Source organism: Lissotriton vulgaris, chromosome 2_1 (assembly GCF_964263255.1).
Source record: "Lissotriton vulgaris chromosome 2_1, aLisVul1.2, whole genome shotgun sequence".
NCBI lineage: Eukaryota > Metazoa > Chordata > Amphibia > Caudata > Salamandridae > Lissotriton > Lissotriton vulgaris.
In genome coordinates this window covers 915,403,361-915,422,500 of record NC_141687.1, presented here as the reverse complement: position 1 = coordinate 915,422,500, position 19,140 = coordinate 915,403,361, and the positions used below count along the sequence as shown (strand labels likewise).

The 19,140-nt window shown below is 42.8% G+C and overlaps 1 protein-coding gene across 1 annotated transcript in view; it reads right to left on the bottom strand.

Annotated features, from left to right (window-relative positions):
• EPHA10 (EPH receptor A10) overlaps nt 1-19,140 on the bottom strand; it is a 1,551,477-nt gene that overhangs the window by 1,242,625 nt on the left and 289,712 nt on the right. The window lies entirely within an intron of this gene.

Here is a 19,140-nt window from a genome sequence, read left to right as displayed (position 1 = left end):
TACAAAATAAATAAATGAGCCTGTGTCGCCTAGAATAGAGATCCTGAGGGCAGGAAGGGCAAGAGAGAGAGGCGAGAGACAGATGAGAGACTTGGGGTGGTCTTCTATCCCATAAGACCCTGTACCCACTACTCGTGAGGTGTGCCCATTTCTGCCCTGAACACAGACGGAAGAAGTGAGAATCATGACACAGGAGTAACATTTCATGATATTGAGGAGGAAACTCCATGTAGACTACTCAGAGCAAGTACACAGCACTCACAGACAACCAGAGTACCGCGCTGTCAGATAATACAAGCACTGTGTGCTGACAGGTGGGGAGGATGGTGTACACAAGGTAACTGAGGCGTACTCATAGGTAATGCAAACGCACACAGTCACAGATGCTTGCAGCGTTGTGTTCTCACACTTGCAGTCAGTGCTGTGTACTCACACAGAGACACTGCCAGTGCAGATGGATGGTGAAACTTCAAGACAACAGGATGTATATGTGCACATTCGTGTATATGCACTGAGCACTTTTTTCACACATTGCACAGCTCACATTGATCGCTAATTAGATAGCACAGCTCTGTGAGATTATTTTTCAGTGGAACGAGTCTCTGCGTTGGCTCAATATCCTGTGATTCTTGGCAAATTACTTAATCTCATGGGCACAGTTAGAGTGCTGTACTCACAGATAATGCTAGTGCAGTGTACTCACACACAATGGATGTGCAGTGCACTCAGTTACCCACTCACGCCTTCGCCACAGCTTGTAGCATTCACTTGCAAATACCGGGGGCTTGCCAATACCCAGTATTCTGATACATGACTGTGGGGGCACAAAGGCCTGTGTATGACAGAGACAAACTGTGTGCGTAGCCAAACGCCAGCATTTCGAAACACATTTTTATGAATAAAGAACTGGAAAAACTGCTCTGCCGCATAACAATGAGAATGCAAACTATTCCAATTAGCATTTGTGACAAACGGTCCCCTATGTTTATGCTGACGTATAAAATATTTTCAAGGATCCTCTCAGACACAATCGCAATAAAGTTAACACTTTGTATTTTTTCAAAAATATGATTACATGGAGATGGGAAGGTTGCAGGTATGTGGTTTTAAACAAGAATTCAGCAGCTCTGGTTTCTGCTCCTCCCCTGACACACTGTGGGCTCCATTAGGATGTTGGGTGGATCGCCACTGCCAAGCGGGCGGTGGCGATCCGCCCGACATCCTTCCCCGCCTGCCACCCATTTCCCCCCTGCCATATTACTATGGCCGGGGGGACCGCGGCGGACGGAAGGACCGTCGGCCGCTTTTCATATGGTGGTGGTGTCCGTCAGACACCGCCATCCATATTAGGATGTGGGCGGGAACATGCATGGGGAATACCTATGGTACCCCCCCTGCCCTTCACTGTACAACGTGGCAGCACCGCAAGGTGCCTGTCACGTTGTACATTGAAGTGCGCAATGGTAAAAATGCAGGATGCACCCACCAGTGTGGCAGATGCATCCTAATGGCCCCCACGGGACTGCCGCCCTTATGGCGGGTGGTCCCGTTTTACGTCCACCCGCAATCCTAATGGGGCCCTCTGTGCTTTGAAGGGAATAACTACTCTGTTTTCCAAAATCTGGACTCCTTTCATTTATGTGGGATCCTTTACAAGTTGGGATTTTTCCACATAAAAAAATACATTCCCAACATGCAGTGAGTAATCTGAGCAAAACACAATATACTCTGAAACAAGCATTTGCAATGCAATAGGTCTCGCAATTAAGCACGTTTGAGCTATTGACATTGCAAATAACAATGTAGGAGTAAAAATGAATATTCCAACTCCAGACAATTTGGATAGCGTAGGGGTTAAATGAACATACTTAATTAAAGAATTTTTGAAAAATAGATAACATATTACAAATTAAATTATCTAAGAAAATAATAATAACTAACAAAATGTAATTAATATTTTACTTCCAACCTATTCACCCATAAACACACAACCCACTACTCATACAAATTAACATAACTAATTTAATTATCAATTAATCAATTAATAAAAAGTAATTACCAATTAATAATGCATTATTAATAAATTATTAATGACAAAAACAAATAAAAATAATAATACGTTAATTATAATTAATATAATTATAAATGAATCAATTATAAAAAAGAATTACAAATTGATAATTGATTAACAATAAACTAGTTATCAATAACAATGAATTAAAACATATGAATTAATTTATGATAATTAAATTACTTCCCACCCTATTCCCCCATAAACCCACAACCCACTACACATACAAATGAACAAAATTAATTGTATTATCAATTAATTAGAATTAATTACCAATTAATGAATAATTAACAATAACAAGAAATAAATAAACCATTAGTTAGAACTAATATTCCTATAAATTAATAAAAAGTAATTACCAATTCATACTTAATTACCAATACATTAATAATTAATAACAATAAATAAAAACATATACATTAATTATTATAATTAAATTACTTCCCACCCTATTCCCCTATAAACCCACAACCCGCTCTGATACTAAAACGCAAAATTTACTTTAAAGAAATGTCTAATTTCTAAACATTTAATACATATATTTAAAAATAATAAAACTACATTACAAAAAAAGGTAAACACACATATAGAATACATACCACTGATATAAATATCGATATTATTAACAGCGACATTTTTGCTAACGATATTACTTACATCAATATTATTAACTTCGATATTACTTACTTCTATATAAAAAAAAACAGATATTTCTAACCTTAAGGTCGATATTCTCGTCAGCGATATTCTTGACATCGATATTCTGTCCCTACGATATAAAAAAACTCGATATTACTGTATGTCGATATTAAAAATTCGATATTTTGTCTGCTCACCATTACGAAGGGGGCGGGGGAGGAGCCCCCTCAAAGTGGCCGAGGCAGAGAGGAGGTTAAAATGAGGGAGTATAGCACCGGAGTCATTTCATGAGTTCCTCACAAATCAGTGTTGCAGGGAGTTTGCCAGTTGTCATGATAGCGAGGCCGGTGCCTCGGACATCTTAGGTGCTTTCAGCACTATGTCTACCATCCTCCGAGGGCTACTGTGCGCCCTCGACGTGGGTAGGGAGCCTGCAGGTCCAAGATGGTTTGATTCTTTTTGTTCCCAGGCTTCTACAAAGTTGAGAACGGCTCTTAGCGACAATCCCCATGATATGCTGGTGGATAAAGGTCTTCGTAGAGCATACAAGGCTGCGTTAGCAACATGTAAGTCCACCTTGAAGGATTAGGCCTGGTCAGATCTAGTGGAGGCAAGTACATTGCGAAATAGCTCTATGTTCTGGGCTACCATTAACAGCCCATTTCTCTCAGAAGAGAGCACTCACCCGTTGGATGCTCATATTATGGACGATGATTGGGTTCATCATTTTGAGGGTATCATCCAGCCAGACTCCATGCCTATCGAGAGGCCGAATAGGGTGGTAGGTGAGACGGACCCCGTCTTCTCTAAACTGAAGGTTATCGCGGACATACTAAGCCTGACAAAGAGAAAATCCCGGGGGTCATACGGGATTCCGTTTGATCTTTATATCGCCCATATAGACACCTAGGCGCCCGTCATCACTGCTGTCATTAATGCGTCGGTCCGGGCTGATTGCCCTGATTGTTGGGCCGTATCGACCATAGTCCCGAAATTTAAAAGTGGCGAACGGGACAGCACCTTATGCTATAGGCCCATCTCCCTCATGGATTCCGTGGTGAAGGTGGTGAGTCACACGATTCTTGATAGATTGGCATCTTGGCCAAAGTAACTTCTTCTCTGAGATGCAATATGGATTTTCCCCCGGTCATTCCCTGGTCATTCCACTGTGGAGGAGTGTCTTAATTTGTACCTTGTCTTGAACAAGTATATGGTGGCTTGTGCCTGCCCTATTTACCTAGCCTTCATGGACCTGTCTTCAGCCTTTGACTGTGTGAACAGGTCCAAATTATGGCAGCTGATGGCATCCATTGGCATTGATCATAACATCATTTGGTTTTTGAGGGATCTCCAGCTAGACTCTAGGGCAGTAGTACGTTATTCAAAGGACTTGAAAATGTCCAACCATTTCAATATAAAGAGGGGGTGGTGCCAGGGGTGTATCCTCGCACCTTTCCTTTTCAGCTTATATATTAATTCTTTAGAGAAGGTTCTTTCAGACACTAAAGCAGACACTCCTCAGGTAAGCAAGCGCAGTCTGCCCGTCCTCTCAAATCCAGACGACGCAGTCCTCCTGGTGAGGACTTCAAGGGGCTTACAACTTCTTCTCAACTCTTTCACTCTTTTATGGAGGAGCTGGATTTATCAGTGAATCATTTTAAGTCATACATCAGGCAACTGGGATCCGGTAAGGCAAAGGCGAAGGTAAAGCAGCCCATTTGTAAATTAGGACATTCTTCAATACCATAAAACTAATGTTTTCTCCTACGTGGGAGTAGTATTTGACGACTCCCTGAGCTGCTGCCTCCTGATTAACTGTGAGAAAGGGGACTTGGTGAAAGCTTCAGCAGCCATTTTTAATTTTGCCAGCAGAGTGGGAGGGAAGCCAATAGGGGCCCTCCTGAAGGTTTACCAAGCAAAATGTATCTCTACGGTTAGGTATGGTAGTGAGATATGGGGTCATATTGAACTTAGGACCATGCAGAGCACAGAGAACTCATTTTTGCAAAGAGTTCTCTCTGCTCCGCAATGTACTCCATCTTACATTGTTCACAAGGAATTGGAGATGACTTTCCTTGCTGATGATCTAGCTTTCTGTCCTTTGTCCTTGTGGCTCAAAATTTAGTCAAAGCAAGGGAACACAATTCAGCTAAGGCATCATACAGGATTGTTTACACTTGATTACGCCTCGCGTATCCGATAGCTCCAGTACATAAGAGTTGGACTCGCCAGGTTAGGAAGAGTAGATATTTACATGAACCCAGATGGTATTTGTAAAAGAGCCCTCGTTTGGGCCAGGTAGTTTTTTTTAAACTGTCACCGTGACAGAGAGGATAAAGAGCTGTGTAAACCGAGTGTGTGAAAATAGGCCATAGTGAAAACTGTGCCTACCACTTAGCCTTATATTTTAGGGCTCAAAAGTACCTATGACTTGTATCTATTGACAAGGTTCTGGCTCGACCTCTTTCACTACTTTTTGGCATACCCCCAAGGCTCCCACAGAGGTCAGTGCCTCATGCCTTGTGGCTGCCATGGTGAGTCTCCTCAGGACATGATGCATTTTTGTTAATGTTTTGCACTTTTTGTGTTGCACTCAGAAAGTTATTTATTAACTTCATTCTAAAAAAAATGGGTTTTAAGAGGGAGAGACCAGCTTTTGGTTGTTGGTCACGCTGGGGGGGGGGGGGGGGGGTGCTGATAATAGCTGACATTGATTTGTATGAATTAACTGCTAATTTGCACATGTCCTGATCGAATTTTAATACTTTTGTGTATTTTAATCTGCTAACTTTTAAATTGTGCAGGACCCTTGGGAATCGTCCCGCTAGCGCTCGCAGCGCTTAACTTTCACCTTACCTGCCATTATCTCCCTCGCCCAGCCGATTTAGGGGCTGGGACGAGAGACGGCCGCCATCTTGGGGAAGGCAGGGCAGCGCGCTAGTCGCTGGCTGACTCCTGCCCTCCCAGAAGTCTATAAAAAAACGCTGGACATTGACACACCGACCTTTGGTTGTTGGTCACGCTGGGGGGGTGCTGATAATAGCTGACATTAATTTGTATGAATTAACTGCTAATTTGCACATGTCCTGATCGAATTTTAATACTTTTGTGTATTTTAATCTGCTAACTTTTAAATTGTGCAGGACCCTTGGGAATCGTCCCGCTAGCGCTCGCAGCGCTTAACTTTCACCTTACCTGCCGTTATCTCCCTCGCCCAGCCGATTTAGGGGCTGGGGAGAGAGACGGCCGCCATCTTGGGGAAAGGCAGGGCAGCGCGCTAGTCGCTGGCTGACTCCTGCCCTCCCAGAAGTCTATAAAAAAACGCTGGACATTGACACACCGACCTTTGGTTGTTGGTCACCCTGGGGGGGTGCTGATAATAGCTGACATTGATTTGTATGAATTAACTGCTAATTTGCACATGTCCTGATCGAATTTTAATACTTTTGTGTATTTTAATCTGCTAACTTTTAAATTGTGCAGGACCCTTGGAAATCGTCCCGCTAGCGCTCGCAGCGCTTAACTTTCACCTTACCTGCCGTTATCTCCCTCGCCCAGCCGATTTAGGGGCTGGGGCGAGAGACGGCCGCCATCTTGGGGGAAGGCAGGGCAGCGCGCTAGTCGCTGGCTGACTCCTGCCCTCCCAGAAGTCTATAAAAAAACGCTGGACATTGACACACCGACCTTTGGTTGTTGGTCACGCTGGGGGGGTGCTGATAATAGCTGACATTGATTTGTATGAATTAACTGCTAATTTGCACATGTCCTGATCGAATTTTAATACTTTTGTGTATTTTAATCTGCTAACTTTTAAATTGTGCAGGACCCTTGGGAATCGTCCCGCTAGCGCTCGCAGCGCTTAACTTTCACCTTACCTGCCGTTATCTCCCTCGCCCAGCCGGTTTAGGGGCTGGGGCGAGAGACGGCCGCCATCTTGGGGGAAGGCAGGGCAGCGCGCTAGTCGCTGGCTGACTCCTACCCTCCTCAGCCACCTATAAATGTGTACCATGGGCAGACGGCACAGCGGGCTGGCGCAGCGGGCGCGCATGAAGCGCGCCGAAGTCACGCCAAAGTCCAGCCCGTCTGCGCCCGTCCGCGACGGTACGGGACCAGGGACTACAACCCCTGCTCAATCCTCCATTAATGTACCCTATACAAGTATGATTTCATACACCAGTCATGAGCTGAGGAAGATTAACTACAAGTCGCCACGCAACACTCACGTATGTGCTCACGTGGGTCCATTAGAGACGCAGGGTCCAATTAGCTGCTATAACTGTAGATGGGAAAGCGTTCCCAAAGAAAGTCATGTGCCATTGCAGACCTTGACAACCCCTTTTAAGTGCATGTATGTGAATGTCAGATCTCTGCCCAAACACTCCACATACATTTGGGATTTTTTAAACGAACATAAGCCCGACTTGGCTTTTTTAACAGAAACATGGCTGGATGAACATAACATCCCCGATATAGTCACAGCCCTCCCTCCAGAATATAAGATCTTGAATGTGAATAGAATAAAACAAAAGGGAGGAGGTGTCGCTCTTTTATTTAAAGATTATCTTACCTGTAAGCAAGAGACGAGCATACAAGTAGAAAAGTGTGAAACTATGGCATTCTCTGTGTCCCTGAATACTAATGTATTATTTGGAGGAGTATTAATTTATAACCCTCCCGGTTGTACATTGAACTTTAGTACACAACTACTGGAGCAAATGATGCCAGTTTGTTTGAAGAACAAAAATATTCTCCTCCTTGGAGATTTCAACATACATTTTGATAAATGCAACAACCCCTTAACAAAACAATTAGTGGAAGATATGGAAATCTTGCAGATATCTCAAAGAGTCAACCAACCTACACACTCGGCAGGTCACATACTGGACTTGATATTTTCTAACATAGAGTCCATTGACATTAACTCTGTAACATCTCTGCTATGGACAGATCATCATATGATCAATTTCTGTATCAATTTACCCACTATACATACGCGAACATTGGGATCTAGTGTAACAAGTACGAGGAGCTGGAAAAAATTTTCAATAGATAACTTCAAACAACACTTTTCACACCCGAACGTAGCAGGTACTGATATTCATGAAGAAATTGAGTCACTTCACACAAACATTAAGACTGCACTTGAGTTCTGTTCCACCATACGTGTTCATCACAAACCCAGAACTACTAAATCAGAGAGGTGGTACGGACCAGAGCTGAAATCTCTAAAGAGAAAATGTACCTCTCTGGAACATAAATGGAGACTAGGCAAGTCTGACGAGACTAGAAGCTCATATAAACAAGCGCTCGTACTCTACAATAAAGCAATTAAGAAGGGAAAAAAGGAGTATTTTACACACAGAATAACTGAGAATAAAAATTCCACAAAGGAACTTTTTAAAATTGTTGGGGAACTATGCAATCCAACAAATCTCTCAGTAAAACTTACTCCATCACAGGAGAACTGCAATAAATTAAATGATTTCTTCTGTGAGAAAATTGATAATATCTACGCCTCCTTCTCCAACTGCACACCAGAAACTATCGAGAACAATGCACCAACTACGACTCAAGTTACTTGTACAGGTTTTGGCCCTTTCTCAGAAGCCGAGGTGGGCAAAGCCATGCTTGAAGTTAAGTCAGGATCCCCACTAGATCCATGTCCACACCACATTTTCTCTCAGCTAACCCCTGTAATTTGCCCCACCGTAACAAAAGTTCTGAATCTTTCCTTATGCTCTGCTACATTCCCAAGATCTTGGAAGCAGGCCCTAGTTACTCCGCTAGTAAAAAAGGCAGGATTAGATGTTAATAATCCTGCCAACTACCGGCCAATATCCCAGTTACCCTACCTCTCAAAAGTGCTGGAGAAATTGGTTAACAGACGACTTTCCAGCTATCTGGAAGCTAATGAACTGTTGGACGATTCCCAGACGGGTTTCAGGGTGAACAACAGTACTGAAACAACACTTCTGGCGATGACGGATAACATTAGGGCCCAGGTAGATCAAGGCAAGACAGTCGTCCTAATACTCCTTGATTTATCGGCGGCTTTTGATACCGTTCCACACGACCAACTACTGAAAGCCCTGGAAGGGAAAGGTATAAGAGACAAGGCATTGGGATGGCTAAAATCTTTTCTGGAGGAACGACCACAATCAGTGTGTTTGGGTGATTTTATCTCTCCCCCGCAAAACATTAAATATGGGGTTCCCCAGGGGGCCTCACTCAGTCCAACTTTGTTTAATGTTTTCGTGTCCTCATTGGCAGCCATTGGAAGAAGGTGGGGTGTTGAAATGTGTTCTTATGCTGACGACACCCAGTTAATGGTTACCATTGATGAAAAGGATGATCCTAAAACCCGACTGATAAATTGTCTGACTGAACTGGCCAACTGGATGCAAGAGCATTGTCTGAGATTAAATGCAGACAAGTCAGAAATCCTCTTGTTTGGCAAAAATCCCCAGCTCTGGGATAACAGCTGGTGGCCAAGCAACCTGGGGTTGCCTCCGAATCCCACCCCAAAAGCAAAAAACCTGGGAGTGGTATTGGACAGTGCTCTGTCCATGAAATCACATGTCTCCATTGTCTGCGGCAGAGGCTTTGCAGTGCTGAAAATGCTCAGACGAGTCTTCCCCTGGATCCTGACTGAATGTAGGAAAACCCTGGTTCAGTCATTGCTGATGAGCAGATTGGACTATGTTATAACAAACAGGGTTATACCCAATGCAGTCAATAGGGACCTCGGTAGCAAATGGAAAGAAGGGAAGGGGTCCCAAGACTAAAAAGAAATTACAAATTTAAGGCATTTATATACATGAATTCAAAAAACAACGTTTTGTATTGCAAAAAAGATTTTACTTCAAGATTGCATACATCCTAATTCATAGGTACAGTGTTCATTATGCATTTGCTTTATATACCGTGTACGTGCCCACATTCACAACGGGGAGGGGGTGATGTGAGGGAAAGTGTAGGGGGTAGGATATGGTTAAGCTGATTCCTTCAGTGACAAGTCTTATTCAATCTATTAAGACAGTGTACATGTGGTCCCTTAGCATCAGGGCCACATTTGTAGGCTCCACGAGAGTCCAAAATTATAAATCTCAAAAAAGGCCTAACTCCGTTATAGCCGTCAGTGACTGAATGGGGACCGGAGCTGGTCTTTGGTTACGTAGTGGTCTACGTTTCGACCCAAATTTGTAGGAGTCTTTTCCTTACGGAAGGGTCTTCGTCAGGACAAGCACTGTTGTGGGTGGGCAAGCTCCTGGGGAACAATTAAAAAACGAATTAGAAACACACCATTCCTGTATTTGAATTCATAGGATGGTGGTACATGATTATCAGTGAAAAGAAAAAAAAAAAAAAAAAAACGCGTTCTCTAGCTACGATAGAATCTCATACGTAGGAATAAATACAAAGACTAACGCTCACCTTTCGCAGGGCGCGATAGGAGTAGACTCAAAAGATGAATAATCTTAGTTCAAGTTGATAGTTGGTAACTCTAAAAGTTAGAGAGAAGAAATTAGTATTGGAAGGGGATCAGTTAGTACATTGGAGTTTATACAGAAGGTCTGAACCATTAAAAAACCTATGAAGGTAGTCAACAAGCCATCTGTGATAATGAGTGTATTATATTATCACAGAAAGGCGAGAGTCATTGGGCACCTATGTAGTTATTACCTGTCAGCCTAAATAGGGTGATGTATCGGTCGGGGATTAGGTGTCCCTCGATGGTGGATCAAGGTTTCCAACCTATACAGCAGAGAAATGGATTATCTATTTCAGACTAAATAATATATAAAACCCAGATAAGGGTCTCACAAGGAGATATTCACTTCAAAGTGGACTTACCACTGTCGACAAAATTCTTATGAATAAATTTAGATGGATTCTGTGTGCATTGCGCAATGAATGCTATTCAGGCGTATTCATTAAAATTCAGGCACCTATAATTATCCAGGATAACCTATATGTAAACAAAGGGGGTTTCATAAGTGGCACTAGTATTGATATTGGATATCATTATATACACGCAAAACACGCAAAACATTATTTTTACCAGTAACGGCAGCAGCTGATTATCTAAGTATCACTAAACTCGTAGGTCTCACCACTCCATACCAGAACAAATGGGGAAATGCACTTATTGAGGCAAGCGGCATGAAATCTGCCTGAAAAGACAAAGGTGGTCCCAGATCATAAAAGTCAATAGAACACTTTTCAAATGTTTTCTCATTTATACATGGTTAAAGAATAAATACTATTACCCGGATAGAGGAATCTTTATATAGTCCTCACCACTTCCCACGGGCGGGTGCCATCTCACCTGAAAGGGGAGGGTATAATTTTATAGTAGTCTAGGTACTGTGTGAGACGGCGTGCAATTTACGACCACTACACATGCTCACTTTAAATTCTGATTTCCTACCTCAACCGCCGAGTGATCGGAGATAGGTGAGGGAAGAATTCTCCAAACGCGTTCCTCTGTATCCTAAGCTCTGGTAAAGAAACACCGATTCAGAGGAATGTGTACGATCACACCGCATCGGTCTACAAACGCCCAGTATGTCCATGGGGCATGTTTACCTTATTCTCGTGTATAATCTACGAATTCTGCATTCCTCGCCACTCGAACAGGGTGTCTCCTCAAGCTGCCGCGCTCCGTGTGCCGTTCCAGTAACCCTGGCGTTTTTTGTATTTCCTGGTTGTTTGGAGACTAGGGGACGGAGTTCCGTTTTTTTCATAGAAGCGGAAGACAGACTTAACTCTCCGCATTATTGTTAGTAGAAAAATATAAAAAATAAACTTGCTGCATCCTTGCATTTCGCTGCTCGGTATTACATTATGTATATTCAAAATAATTAACGCATTGCATTTGAGCTTATCACAATTTCATACAGTAGAGCTTGGAATGCACAAATCACACAGGGTAGTGTAGATCCCAGTGCTCCATATTGTGGTTTTTTAAGAAGACCTCCAGTGTCACAGGTTATTATTGACGCACATTATAGGCAAAATTTGGAAGGTAGGTCACCTTTTTCATCAAAGTGCACTTGTCTTCATAGGGCATTTAAAATTCATATTTACATCACTCAATAACAGATGTTGAATTGCGATCCACTCCCAGATTGGAAATCTTTACTTAACATGCTGTCCATATCATAATGGACATAGGATTGGCAATCATTATACATACCAGAGTGCACTAATCACACAGGATAGTGTAGACTCTGACATTCCATGTAGCAAAAAGGGGCACATAGATTCAGAACGCGCAGTCACATATGTAGGAAAAGATTACCCTATAGGATGGCCAACTGGGCAAAACTATTTTCTGACTTGTTGAGGCCCTCTACTACGGAATTAAAGGTGTAGATCCATTTGAGCTCTCTGATGTTAAGGATATTAGACAGATCGCCACCCCTGGGGCCCAAAGTGATGTGTTCCAAAACTACCCAGTTGAGTGAGTCTGGAGAATGATTATGTGTGGTGCAATGCTCAACCAGTGGAGCCCCGGGTACCTTGCATCTAATCCTGCTACAATGTGAAAGGAACCTTGCCTTCACCCGTTGCTGGGTCTGGCCGATATAGATGAGGTCGCATGGACAGATAATCCCATAAATTACATTTTTGGTGTTGCAATTCGTGTGTTGACCAAGCATATGTCGAAGATTTTTAAAGACAAATTCCTTGGATTGAATGGTAGACGGGCAAGCTTTACACTTCCCGCATCTGTAATGTCCCACTACTCGAGGTTGGTTCCAACATGAGGTTATCGTGGGTTCAGGTGGACATTCTAGGAAAGAGGAAACCACATGATCTTTAACATTTCGTGCCTTCCTAAAGGCATGCATCAGCACATTCATTATATCTAGATCCTTTGCAATTAGGTTCCAGTGTTTGTTTATGGCCTTTTTGATGGAATGGCTCTTGGTTGAAAAAGTAGTGACACAAATCATACGTTCTTCCAATGAACAGTTGCGTACTGTTGGTTCCAAAAGTATTTCACGATGACAGAACCATGCTCTTTTTCTTGAGCGTTTAACAAGTCGTTTGGGGTAGCCTCTCTCTATTAGGCGTGCCATCAGGATCTCGGATTGTAGCATGCAATCTTCCTTCTTACTGCAGTTCCTACGTATACGGAGGAACTGCCCATAGGGTAAATTGTCCCTGAGACTCCTGGGGTGGTGGCTGGAGTACTCTAATAATGAATTCCGTTCTGCGGGTTTTCTGAATAGTGTGGTATGTAGAGAGCCTTCTTCTGCCACTATTGTGATGTCCAAGAAGTCAATCTTTTTATTTCTAGATTGCTTCATAAATTGGATATCTGTAGACCTTGAGTTCAACCATTGGTGGAAGAGTTCAAGTTTGTTATGATCACCCTTCCAGATGAGCAGCACATCATCGATGTACCGTACCCAAAGCTGTATATGATGATGAAATGGATTTTGATCACAGATCACAAAGGTCTTTTCGTAAAAAGCCATAAACAGTATGGCCAAGTCTGGGGCAAAAGCAGCCCCCATTGCCACCCCCTTTGTTTGTAAATAGAACACATTTTGAAACATAAAATAGTTCCTCATCATGGCAATCTTGAGTAACAGTAGTATGAATGTAGTTGGTACTTGTACTGGAGCCTCACGGCTGTCAAGAGCTTCGGTGACCACCATCAATGCCTCCTCCTGTGGTATGCTTGTGTATAATGACACAATATCGCATGTGACCAATAATTCTTCCTCTGTGTTAAACAGTTTTCCGTCAACCAAAGTGATCGTCTGGGTGGTGTCCCTCAAATAGGAGGGAGTGGACTCGGCTAGTGGTTTCAGGAAAAAGTCTATATACCGGCATAGGGGCTCAAGGATAGAACCACATCCGGACACGATGGATCGTCCCGGGGGGTTATGTAAGTCTTTGTGCACCTTAGGTAAGGTATATATTGTGGGTGTTCGTGGGTGACTCTGATTGAGATAGCGATATTCCTGATCCGAGAGGAAACCCTGTTGGACCCCTTCTTGCGCCACCCGTTGGATTTCAGTGGCTAAGTCACGTGTAGGGTCGGTTGGCAGTTTTTTGTAACTTTTTCCATCATTCAATTGGCGTAAGATCTCTTCTTTGTATTTAGTCACATCTTGGATGATGATAGCCCCGCCCTTGTCTGCTGGTTTCACAACCACTCCGGGATTGGCTTTGAGGGTCATCAGTGCTGTCCTTTCACTTTTGCGGATATTGTATCTCACATAGGATTTTTCTTTCAGAATCTTCTTAACCTCTTCAGTAATGATACTTTCATAGGCCAGTATGCAATGGCAACTCACTGTTTGTCGGAATGGCAGACTATCTCTTTTCTAAACTGCAGATAGTGCAAAATGCCGCGGCACAGGCTGTCTGTGATAAAAAGAGATTTGATTCGGCTAAAAGCTGCATACGAGAGCTTCATTGGCTCCCGATGCGACAAAGAGCCAATTTTAAATTACTGTGTATCACACACAAGGTGCTCTACAACGCAGGCCCTACCATTCTACATAATAAAGTTGAATTCCACAGACCACCGAGGAACCTTCGATCCAGTACTTTAGGAAGAGCTACCACCACCCGGGTGAAGACTGTCAGGATGGGAGAGCGGGCCTTCTCGCATCTGGCAGCTACTAAGTGGAATGAACTACCTCCCAGTCTTAGACTGACAGACGATCTTCTGTCTTTTAGGAAACAATTAAAGACATTACTCTTCCCTAAATCAGAATAAATCATTACTCAGTGTGGTTATCGTACCTCTCAGCATCCAACCTCAGCGCCGTGATATCCTACTCAGGATGATTGTTAGCGCTCTATAAATAAATTAAATACAAATACAAATACAACTTCTTTCCAGCGATACTGTTTTGTACACTCTTAGTTTTTTACGGGAAACCATTAGACTTAGGAAAACCTGCAACCAATATTTGTATTGCATATCATGTATTTTATCTTGTGTCTTGATTATTCGGATTTTAGTATATTTGTGATTTTATAGCCTGTATGATGGTGCCTTGTAGGCTGTTACGACTTTTATGGTTTTATACTTAAAGCCGAATAAAGTTTCTTGATGATGATGAAGTGCATAAGGGGAAAAGGCTGTTTGCTTTTTTACACTTCTTTGTCTGCAGTCCGATGGTGTCCTGGCTCGGGGTATGCCAAGTACCAAATGAGATGGTGAGCTTGTCTACAAGATGAGTGGGGATGCTGGCTGTGATGGGTTTGAAAATAATGCAGGTGGTTTGAAGATGGTGCAGACTGGCAAGGGAAATCAATGGATGGTATTTAGGATGGGGGAGATGTGATAAATTATTTACTCCCTGAATGAGACCCGCTGCAGCATGTAGGAAGCCCTTGTGGACTGTCATTGTGGGGTCTAGGAGGCAATTGGGTAGGGCATTACCACCATCCAGATTCAAGAGTGTAAGGATTTAAACAACAGTTCTTAAGTCGCTTTCTGGAAGAAAGAGTTTCTCTTTCTTTGTGAGAGAGAACTAGTACCATTACAAAAGCTATCAAGATTTGTGTCATTTAGTCTGGTGTGTACTGTGTCTGGTTTGTTGTTACCTGCAAATAACAGGAATTCTGTTTTGGTTGGGATGAGCTTTAGTTAGGCACTAAGCATCCAGGTCTGAGTGATGTGCAGGCAGTGTATGGGACATTCACTGCTGTCTGTCAGAAGAGCACCAAACAGCTCTGTGCAAAGGTTGAAGATAACAGTGGACAATATGGAACTTTGGGGGACTTTAACAGTGTTAGGAGGCCGATAAAATATTTTAAATGGTGCTAGATCAGCTAGGCTCATCATAGGTTATTCTCCCTGGTCTGCGAACGCCTGCAAACCAACATTAACAATTATATGGGACTGCTCCACGACTCCTAGATACGAACCAGAGTTTCATTATAACCAAAATGTAAATGAGTTTCATTTACTTTAAATATATGTGAATTCTTATTGTGTGCTTATCTTGAAAAACTATCATGGATTAGGCTCTTGTGGACCAATTTTGGATACCCCTGTTCTACAGGAATGGGTGGTTCCTTTAAGAATGCCACCCTTAAAAACATATACAAAATATTTCTAACCTTCCGGTTCCAATTAGAAGTTGTGCCTTGCAGATGTGCCAAGGTTACTAGGGGCAGAATATCCGGCCTCTAATTCCGCCCCTGCATTGAAATGAGCCATTATGACTGGAATGGGGAAACATGAGAACCGTGAGATAGAAAATGAACTAGGACCATTCCTGCATGGTGTTTCCAATTAATAGCCATTTTTCCAAACAGAGGGGCCGATTACGATGGCGGATGCCTGCCATCTTTGGTGCAAAAGGGACCGCTTGCCATAGGTGTGGCGGTCGCGCAAAACGTATTAGGATGCGCCTGCCGCACTGGCGGGCGCATCCTGTATGTTTACATTGTGGCGGGTGGCTGCCACCCGCTACAATGTAAAAATACATGTTTCACATTTGCATGTACAATTTGGCAGGCACCGTGCGGTGCCTGCCACCTTGTACATGCAAATGTAAGGCGGTACCATAGGTACCCCACACGTTCAGCACCCCACCCCCCTGGGGATCCAAAACTGGCCGCCGAAGGCATTTTTTGCATGTCTTTTTGCGGCGGAAACTCTGCTGCAAAAGACAGGCATCCTAATATCCACAGCGGTGCCTGCACAGCACTGCCTCCATTGCCCCATTGTACCTGGTTCCGCAAGGCAGGCGGAAAAGGCCTGCTTTGCGGGACCACTGCGGAAGGTTTTCTGTCCGCCGCGGTACCTTTCCCATTCCCACCGCCATCCTAATTTGGCGGTGGGAATTTTAAGGGTGATAGCGGTAAATCCGTGACTGCCGGGCCAGCTGTCCTCACCGCTGGCCCAGCGGTCGCGGATTTACCGCCATCGTAATCGGCCCCAGAGATTTCTTTTGTTTTCAACATTGGGAAACAGTGCATGGAAAAACTGAGGGAAGCACGGTGTGAAGATGTGCTAAGTTTGTAGTTAGAGGCCCTGTATGTATAAAGTTAGATCTGGAACCATAGTGATACCAGACGCAAACCAAGGCCATCAAAATAACTCGGCCTAAATCACGTACAAATAAATTACCAAACCAGTCAGTATTTCTCTATCCTGCTGGAACCAGGTCTTTTTTGTGGTGGCATGGATAATTGTAGGTGTTATACACCTCTGGTGACCGGAGTTTAAATCCCTGCTTAGAGTTTGATTAGAAGTGCAGCAGAGGGGTAGTCAGATTAATTTTAAAATGTAATGTGTTCCATAAATACCACCTATTCTACTTTTCGGGGATTAAAATGCAGATTTTGGTGCTTACCGCAGAAAATCCATATGTTCTGGTAAATACTGGGTCTTATTGGCTCAGTTTCACCTTCTGAAATATATTGTGCTATGCAGACTTTAACTTATTCTATAATTATGGAGTTCAATAAACCTCGCACAACTTGAAATTCCGACCCCTGTGCAAACATGGGTTTTTACAGGGGTCAAAAGTTTCCAGAGCACAACAAATCCATTTCATGATCAATTTTATATTTCGGTATGAAGGAAATTAATTCAATTAACACATTATTTTTCTTTAAAAGAGCTTAATTGCCTTTGAGGGAGTTGTTGCCTATAATGGATTCATGTGTTCCTGAATGCACTGCAGATGTTAACTGGAGCCAGCTGCCTTCAGGCAGAATCATTTGCATGCAGCTGCAGGCTGGACGCTTCTCATTGCTACCTGGGGTGTCTGTGTCTTTGCCAGTGTCAGCCTCACTTTAAGTGAGCTATCATTCCTCTGGCAAATCTTTGCCCATGCCATCTGCTTGGCTTATCCTTCTCTGGTGATGCATCCTCATCAAGAGCAATGAGAACAAATTACTGTGCAGCAAGGTAGTCCTCAGAGTAATTATGGGCATTTATAAATCTGTTTTAAGGATATTTGTTCTTTACATTGACAGACAACTATAAGAATTACATTTGAAATGAAAAATGTCTTTCTTGCTCAGTGACAACTACTTCTAGCCTCACTCCTCTGAAAAATCGCTTTGTGTCCATTGTGTCTTTAAGCCTCCTTTCTTTATGATCTGTGTCAAGGGCAGGGGCGTAGTTTGGTCAATGAGGCTGGGGGTGTGTGAATTTCAAATTTTCCGACAATCAGGCTGGCATATAATGTTTAAATACATTAGAGGACAAGCAGGTTGCATGAGAGGGGTCTACGGGCTGTGGAAATAAAGAGGAGTGCGGGTTGGTAGGGGTACTAAGAGAGAAAACAAAATATTTTGTAAAGTATACAATTTTCATAGGACTTTCAAAATAAAGAGTGAATAGTGAGTGTGTGTGTTTTTGTGTGTGTGTGTGTAAAAATCCTTGATGCAATCCGACTAACATCTCACAATACCTGACTGAAAGCACCTGTACCCAACGATTTTTCAGATTCTGTATTAATTGGTAGGATAGGGGAGTAGCACCCCAAACACCCACCCAGAAGCTATGCCCCTGCTCAAGGGTACCGTACCAGATCCATGCCCCCTCCCTTGCGAACACCAACCAGATAGCTTGCATCACACAAATGAGCCCATACTGACCACTTGGAGGTATAGTAAGAGATTCATCTTATCTTCTTCTGCCTTGCCTCCATGAGTGACAAAAACATGAAATGGGAAATGTGATTTGAAATGCAATGAAATGCAAAATCTTTAGGCAATCCTGATGCTCAGTCTGGGCCAGGGGTGTCCAACACAGATCAATCAGGGATACACCCATGCCAATTATGGTCGTTTTCCTAAAAAGCCTACCTGCAGCTGGCCCTCCTGGGCCAACATTCGACACCCCTGCCCTATACGAATGCTGTGCTCAATGGTTGGTAATTTGAAAAGGGATGCAAAGGTACAACTTTTAAGAATATATTTTTTTCGTGGTTTGAAAGTATACCTTTAAATGTTGAGGCTGTGTAAGCAAATGAGGATACAGCTAGGTTACAGAAGACAACATTTAAATGTGCCTTTCTTTCAATAAAGGCAAAAGAATAATCATATATGCAGATTGTACATACTAAAAGACATCGATTATCTGGTTGTCCCATGCCAAAGTTTTATATCAAATGTGTAACAACTACCGCCACCGGAAAAACTTATGCTAAATTCATAAGTGTCTCAGTTTCAGAAATCACCCTTACAGTCAGCACAATCTACCAATATTTACAAAGCTCAAAATAAAACAGAAATAATCGAAAGTTTCCTGCTTGATGGCCCTTTTAAGACCTTGCATGATTAAGAAACACTTGTCTTCTTTAAACAACAGTTCATTACATTTGATGCACACTCCATCAAAATCATCAGAAAAATGTTTTCAAAGTGCCCTGGTTAGGTACTTGAAAAGCTATGTTTTCAGAATATCATTGTCAGAATATCGTCTAAGA